We start from the raw sequence: 8,657 nt of genomic DNA on the forward strand, positions 1-8,657 counted from the left end.
GCCTGGCAGGGGAGAGCGGGAGCCAGTGACACCCTCCCTCCATCCCCTGCCAGGACTCCAGGGACTGAGCTAACAATCACAAAGCCCCCGCGTTGTTGTTCGAGAAATCGTCGCCACTGGAGCTCCCAGCCCCGAGTCCCCTCTGAACAAAGGGCTTCTGTCCGCAGGGCTTTCGCAAGCGCACAATGGGGCTTTGTCCCAGCAGAAGGGATGGCAATCCCTGCCAACGCCGTGGCCACGCCAGCTGGCCCCGCGGTCATCCCTCGGCGCTAGAGGCTCTCAGCCCAGGCTGACCCAGCAGAGCCTGACAGAGCAGGTCCCGGGAGACCTGACCGAGCCGTCCCAGGGCCTGACGGACGGACCCTGCTGCCCTGGGGAGCTCAAGCCATGCCACCGCGGTGCCAATGCTGGGCACGGGCATCCTTGGTGTGACAGCACCCCCTGCTGGGAGAGGCTGGGACTAGAGTAGCCTGGATCTGCCTCCCCAGCTGGCACTCCCGCCCTGCTGCCCACAGTGGCCCCTGCCGGGGTAGGGGTAGCTGGGAGCTGCCCCACAATCCAGCTTTCCTGCCCCCATCCCCACAGCACCCCCTGCTGGGAAAAACTGTCTCTGGCACCCACTGTGATAAATCCCCCCTCCCCTTCCTCCCCCCGTAATTCATCCTGGCTCCACTGGGAGGAAGGAGAGGCTTATTATGGCTGTTTCCCAAACAAGGAAACTTTGGCCCAGGCAGACCGAGGCCACACAGAGAGTCAGGGGCCGAACCGGCCCCGGGCTTAACCACCAAAGCCCCACAAACAAACCAGAGGCCTCTAAAGCCAGTCACTGTTCAGACTGTCTCTGCCATGGCCCCATCCTGCCTGCAGCCAGCGAGAGGATGCCAGCGATCTTGCCTGGGAACCCTTGGAAAGTTGCTGCTGTGTTATAATGTCCTGCAAAAAAAAACCATAATAAAAGCTTTTCTTTTCTTGGATGAACCTCCCCCCAAAACAAGCCATAGGGATCTGGGGTTAGGGATGCGCAGCAGAAAGCAGGGACATTTAGTAGTAAGGCACCTGACTAGGAAGAGGAGATAGGGCAGCCTCAGAGAGGGGTACAGGCTGGGCACTCAAGGAACCTGGGGTCTGTTCCCAGCCCTGTCACTTGGGGGAAGTCACTTTGCTGTCCCCTACCTCAGTTTGCCCAGGGGCAATTGTTGGTATCTGCCCTAGCTGATACAAGGGTTTTCCTTCCTTAGGGGTTGAAATGTCACAAGATCTCCTCTGACCAGGATTATGGTTTTAATATCCCCGGAGGACTCTCCCCCCCCGCCCCAGCTCTTCTACCTGGGGGGTGGGAGTGACATGGAGGCAGCCCCCAGCCAGCAGCGCATGTGCATGTGTATGGGGTCTTGTGCAGGCTTGCATGATCATTTCTGTACACATGCAGGCACATACATCTGCCAGGTGTGCACGCACCTGTGTGCATGTGTGTGTGCTATGATGTGCAGGTTGAGTCTGCATGCACTGTTCCTCTAGGAATGGACTTGGGGGTCCTGAAGCCATGCAATGTTGGGAGCCTGTCGTTAGGCTTCTGAGTGCATGTGAGGGGTAATCAGCCCCTAGGAGACCTCCCTGTCTCTTTGCTCTCTCTACTCCAGACCAGAAGGGAATACGCAGGGGGATTTTCCCAGCGGGGTCAATGCAGAGCTCCAAGTCCCGAGACTCCCAGAGCAGAATGATTCTTGGGGGTGGGTCAAGCAATCTGTCTCTGAACAGGACTCCCCAGCACAGGGCATCACTGCTGGTGACCATCAAGGGGTGATGGACACACACAGACACAGAGCACAGCCGACTCGGTCTCTCCAGCTGTCCGCGGGGTAATGGCTTCTGCGGACCACACACCGTCAGGCGCACAGTAGCTGCTGCACAAGCAACAGCTGGGAGCACATCTGGTCTCCCTCTGGCTTACGCAAACCCAGCCCTGTTCCTACCCCACAACCGCCCGCCCCTGCCCTCCCCATCCCTGCACAGCATGAGCTCCATTCACAGCTGCTTCCTCTCCCTGCTCAAGACCCAGGACTGCTTGCCTTCCAGCAAGCTGTCTCACCCAGCTGCTTGCACTGGTGCATGTGTGTGTATGTGTTGGTACAGGCTTGGACTTACAATAGGTTTACACCCACGTAATCCACCTTCACAGTTATGTAAAATAGGAGTAGACTCATGGAAGACACTGGCTTAACTTGCTTGAATCCATGTGGAATTACCCCAGGGGAAAATCAGAAGCAAAACTTCCCATAGTACTTACCCCAGCCTTGGCCCCATTTCTCCATGTCCATCCCTGGGAAACTGCCCCAGCATACATGTGTTTTTTATCTGCCCCTTAGTGGTGAGGTTCAGTAAGAGGGGCCTAATGTGTGCAGCTACCCCTGGATAGCTGCTCACCTGTCTGCATGGTACCCTGGGGTTATTATATTGGTGTTGATTTCACCTGGGCAAATGGGTGATGTATCCAACCTGCATGCACATGTGTGTATGTGTGTGTCACGCGCATGCACATACCACCCTGCATTAAAGCTTCACCTCCTTGAGGTTTTGACTCTTGGCTGAAGTGAGATGCCACTGGCTGGGCCAAAGGATGATGCATCATTGCATCCCAGGCCAGGCTCACTGGCTTGCAGGCTCATTCCCAGTTCTTCCAGGCCCGGTGTGATCCAGGGGCAAGGGTAGGCCCCAGCAGAGAAGCCCCTCCTCTTTAATAGACCAGTAACTCAGAGCCTTGAGCTTGATCCTCTGGACTTGTGCAAGGTTTGAGTGCAATGGTGTGCGTGTGTGTGTGTGTATACACACACAACAACATTTGCAAGCATGCAAGCAGGTTTTCTTGTGTGCAGAGGTGAGTTGCCTTCAGGCTGTCCCTGAGACTGTCCCTTTGTGACACTGGGCAAAGCCTGTCAGCCCCGATCCTGGCCCCATTTCAATGCCTGGCTGCCCTGGACACCACCAGGCTGCTAACAAGGAGTTAAATCACCAAAATACTTTTTGGGCCTCAGTTTCTCTTGTGCGGTGGGGTTGTGTGAAGGGCAGATGTTCCAGACTGAGAGATGTCCAGAGCCACAAAAATGTTGTGGGGGGAGAGCACAGCCTTCCTTCCTCCTCTCCAGCTTGCCTCTTGCCCGGCTCTGACCCCATGCAATGATAATACTTATTCTTCCCACCGTGGCGGAGCTGACAGGCCCCGTCGGGGCTCAGAACCCAGGTGCACACCTGCAGCTCCAAAACACTTGTTGGGGAAACTGAGGCACCAGGGGAGATAAAGCGACTTGTCTGGTGACACTCAGGAGGCAGGAAAAGCAGCCAGGCCACCTCAGCCCTAGTTTCACGTTCTACCCTTTGCACCCAGCTGCCTCTTCTACACGACACTGGGCCAAGCCATCTGCAAAGTGCCCCAGTATGGGATCAGTGTTGCGGGGGGAGCTGTTGTAGCTGTAGCAGCAGCAGGGTGGCTCCAGGCAGGCAGAATACTTGCAGGATCAGGGCCATTCAATATAGGGCTGCTCTGGATCCTCACAGCCGCACAATGATGCACTCATGCCCACCCCATGCCCCCTCTGCACCCCCTTGGCGATGCCATGGTGGGGCCGGGTGGCGGCATATGCCTGCACGGTGTCAGCTGCAGGCCACAGCCAGACGGCCCTTCCCAGGCCTGGGCTCCTGCCAGGTCTTTGATCTCTGGGAGCCTCCATTTGGGGCTTTTCTGGTTTGTCTGAAAGAAGAAAAAGCCTCAGCCAGGCTCTGCCAGGTCAAACACTGGGCCGCTTGCCCATGTACATGGTTGCAGGGGAGGTGGAATATGGGGGAGGTGGCTCCAGGAGCTGGGCTGGGGGGCAGGAACAGAGGGGAAAGGGGAACGTGTGGGCAAGCGAGTTCCCCCTCCAAGCAGGGCCCAGGGAAGGGCACCCTGAGGAGCGTCTCCCACCTGGCAACCCCGTGCCGTGCCGTGAACTTTTTTGTAGCAGTGCCTAGCCAGGGACCCCCATGCTGTGAGCTGCCCACAACAGTGCCCTGCCAATGCCCAGCTGAGGATCACACTGTTGCGAGCTTCCTCCCAGCAGTGCTGGATGCTGTAATGCCAGGAGGCACACTGGTTTTGCCAGCTTGCCTGTAAGAAGCTGGGTGGCTTGAGAGGGCTCCTTAAGGGGTGGCAGTGGGGGGGCTCAGGACACCTGGGCTCTATTCCCTGCTCCGCAACTGACTGCCTGAGCAACCTTGAGTCACTCACGTCCCTCCCCTGTGCCTCGGTTTCCCCTCACCACCCCAAAGAGGCCACAGCCCAAATAGCTGGAGGTTGGCGAGGGGAAACCGAGGCACCGAGCAGGGCAGAGAGCTACCATGCTTAGCCATTCTCATGACCTCTGTGTCACATGGATGCCCGGCATCAGCTTTGACACTGCAGCTGACGGCCCCTGCTCCTTGGGGGTTTTGTCATAACCTCCTCTGCTCCTCCTCGCAGGCGCCAAGGCCTGGGGCTTTGGCACCGTGCTGCCAGCGAGCCGAGGTGACCAGGCTGTCGCTGCTTTGTCTGTATGTCCAGACAGAGAGCCAGGCGGCTTTTTTAACCTGCCCCACGAGGGAACGGGGAAGGGTTACCTGCTTTACACCAGCCTTTTGGGGAGGTCGTGGCCATGAGCTGCTCAATGGTGTGTGGGTTCTGGCAACCCACAGGCTGGCGGGGAAGGGGAAGGACCTCCCATCTCTGCCCAGGCCTCTGAAGTGGTTTCCCCTTGGTCTGGACATGAGGTGGCCTCTGCTCTCAATAGCTGCTGTGTGTGGGGTTTTTTGGGGGGGTGCCTGGTCCAGCCCAGAGCCAGGGAGGAAGATGGGTGCTGGGGAAGACAGTTTGCAATGGTGCTGAGGGCTGGGATCCTCTCTGGAGCAGCGGTCCTGGAGACTGGGGGAATGTGGTGGAGCAGGGGCTGCATTTCAGCACAGGAGGGTTTTGGTGAGAAGGTCTCATGATCCACCCTCCTCCGCTGGGCAGGGCCTGGGCATGATGGACGGGCTGGGCATGCAGCTGAGCAGCCTAGTTGGCTTCTGTGACACGGGTGTCACACCCAGGAGACGGAGCGGGTTACCCCAGGGTCCGGTGCACATGTGTGCCCAGTCCTTGCACTGGTACAAGCCTGCTCTCTAGCGGTGGAAGCACAGGGCTGCTAGTGATGCTGCCAAGCCAGAGCGTGAGCCTTCAGCTTTCCTCTCTTCTCAGGGTCAAGAGCAGGGGGAAAGCTAATTCCCCAGGGTTGGGGCACCATGTCCTGCTGCTCACCCAGCCTTTGCCTGAAGCTGGTGCATCAACAGGGGGGTCCTTTCTAGCTCTCCCAGACCCCACATTGACTGCAGCTGAAGAAAGCATCTTTTGGACAGGGTCCCTACATGGTGCTGGCCCATGGGCAGCAAATCTGAGCAAACGGCCTGCCGGGAGCAACCTCTTTGCCTCTTCTGCCAACCTTATGTGTAATTTATTCCCTGGGGCTGACAGCAGGCGGCAGGTTGCCTGAGAGCCATGGCTTGGGGGTCCCAGCCTGGATCCTTGTGACCCAACAACAGCAACTAGCACTTCTCAGAACTCAGATGTTGGGGGAAATCTTGCTAGAAGTATGGAGAGCTCAGGACCTGGGCAGGGACGGCCGAGGCAAGAGAACTGGGGACTCCCATCATCATCATCGGTTTACCAGAAGAAGTTAGGCAAGTACTAGTCAGATGTGGTTTAGGTACAGTTGGTGCTTTCTTGGAACGATTATGTGAGCTCCAGAGGTCCTCTCTGGCCCTATTTTCTAGGTTATTTAAAGGGAGCCCATCACCAGAGCATCTGGGCTTCTCTCTAATGCACTTATCTTCATAGGCAGGGCTGTTATCCCCATTGTAGAGAGGGGAAACTGAGGCACTGAGCAGCTCTGGGCCCACACAGGAGGTCCATGATAGAGCATGTGCTCAGAGCTCCTGAATCCTCAACCACTGCCCACAAGAGGGTTTGACCCCACTGGATCAGCTCGGCTAATTGCCTTCTGCCCCCTTATACTCCCCCGTAGCAGGATTTCAATGCTAGCAGCAGGCGGGGGAGGAATTCTTTGTCTTGGGCATGCTGGAAAACAGCTGTGGTGGGTTTATCGCTGAAGCGCCTCTTTGCAGCAAGCAGAGCAGTCCCTCATGCCTGGTTTGGAGAGCAGTTGGCATGCAAGTGGGATTGCAAGCCAAGCTGGGGACACTGTATAGCTGAACTAAGCTAGCCCTTTGCCATCCTAAGCCCCTAAACTTACATCATGTGAGCTGACGTCTCAGGCTTGTGCTCTGCCATGGCCTGAATTTATATGTGGGTATCTATTTCTTTTTGGAGACGTTTAGCATAAATCCTTCATGTGCAAACCAGAAAAAAAGTGAGTTTTTCCAAAGTCAAGCCATCTTTCCTCCCTTTTCTTTGAACACAGTGGCGCAGCATTTAAGGCATCTTGCTACAGCTCCAGAGGCATGAATTCAAGCCTCAGACTTATGCCAAAGGTGGCCCCAAGCTGTGAGTGGGCACCAGGTCATTCGGGCCGTCTCCACCTCCCGACTACAGAAATGGGTGGAAATCGGCACACTGCATCTGCGCTGAGGACACTCCGTGGCACAGAGCGAGGTAGGATGAGATCGCCCATCCTAGTCTCAGCTTGTTCATTGATGTCCATCGCTCCTTGCCTCTTAGGACCCACGCATCCCACAGCCTTGGAACGCTGGTCCTATTTTCCCATTTTGGGGAACTTCTAAGGAACCACTTTCTCTGCTGGGCCATATCTGATCGCTGGGGTTACCCGCGCCAGCACAAAAATGACACTGTGCTGTGGGTGGGCCCCAGCCAACAGCCCGCAGGAGCCAAGGGAAAGGGTCCAGCCAGATTCAAGGCTTCCAACCAAAGCAGTGGCCCCAGGAAGAGGGGAAGTCAGCGGGGCTGAGCTCAGAGGGGCTTCTTGGGGGCGACCGGATTGTTAGTGCTCCCTGGGGCTGAGCTGGGCACCCCCAGAGCCGAGGGAAGCGGGGACCGCAGGCGCTTCCTGCTTCACTTCCCCAGGAGCTGCTCCCAGCAGGGCGCACGCTGGCGCTTAGCTCCCGCGGCCACGTCCAAGGCAGGGGAAGACTGCAAGGCCCACGCCAGGCTGTGGTGGTTCTGATGTCTTCCAGCGCGAGGCGCCTTCCAAATCCCTTGCTCCTGTCCAGCCCTCCCTGCTCCGTAATGGGTCAGGAATGTGGGGCCCTCCCCGCAGCCCCCTCCGCCCCAGTGTTTATTTAATATCCTGAAAAAATTAAAATAACTTCTGCGGCCGCAAAGGGGAAAAAGAATCAAGCCACGAAGATCAATAGAATCAAAGTGAGCCGAAAGGGGGAAGGAAAGAAATGAGAACCCAAAAGAGGGGCTGGGCGCCTTCCAAACCCCAGAAGCTGGGACCCAGGAGGGGACGGGAGATGAGAGACGGACAGACAGACCCAGGCAGACTGGCAGCCCGCGCAGGCAGAGCGAGGGGCCGATGCATGGACAGGCCCGGCCCAGAGGACACGCAAGCGGAGAGGTGAACACAAACGCAGACGCGCAGGCAGATACCTCACCTACATGCACACGTGCATCCGCACACATGCACACAGACTGAAATCTCCAACCCGCAGAAATCAGTGGGAAAACTCTCACTGGCTTCAGCAGGGCCCGGGTTTCACATACACAAATGGATACACACACGGGGAAGCATGCACATGCAAGCCTATGCACACACAGATGGAAACGAGGATTTTATACATGCATGCGCGCACACACACACACACGGAAACATGCACGTGCAAGCCTGCATACATATATGGAAGCCAGGATTTTATACACACACACACACACACACACACACACAAGCATGCATATGCAAGCCTGTGTACACACAGATGGAAGCCAGCATTTTATACATACACACATATGCGTGAGCATGTACACACGCACGGAAGTATGCACATGCAAGTCGGCACACACACGCGCGCAGAAACCAGGATTTTATACACACACACACACAATCGCACACACACGGAAGCATGCACGTGTAAGTCTGTGCACACACAGATGGAAACCAGGATTTTACACACACACATCAGCCAGGATTTTAAGTACACACACACAGATGAAAGCCAGAGTGACACACAGGGACATACCCAGATAAAACCCAGGATTTTGCACACACAGAAGGAGGAATGCACCCAGCTGGTGGCTCGCGTGCAGAGACACAGGCAGAAGCGCCACTGCAGATAGATACGCAGACATGCACACGCGTGCACACTCACAAACCCATGCACGTCACACACACAGGTGTGCAGACATGCGCGCCCACACACATGCACACCGCAGGTGTGAGCTGCAGGAGGAGGCCGTGTGCAGGCAGCCCCCCCCGCGCGCCCACAGGCGAGGACGCCCCAAAGCCAAGCCAGGGCCGGCTGCCGCCCTCGTGCCCCGCACCCCGGGGAAACTGAGGCACGGAGCAGCCACGCGACCCTGAGAGCCCGGCACAGAAATGCGGCCGCGGCCCCTTTAATTCCTATCCTCCCTCCTCCTGCTGGCCGCCCTGTTCGCGCGGGCGGTTCCGCGCGGGCACCCGTCGGTGTCGCGGAAAGTC

Source organism: Crocodylus porosus, unplaced genomic scaffold (assembly GCF_001723895.1).
Source record: "Crocodylus porosus isolate Cpor-Errol unplaced genomic scaffold, CroPor_comp1, whole genome shotgun sequence".
In the NCBI taxonomy this organism is placed as follows: Eukaryota; Metazoa; Chordata; order Crocodylia; family Crocodylidae; genus Crocodylus; species Crocodylus porosus.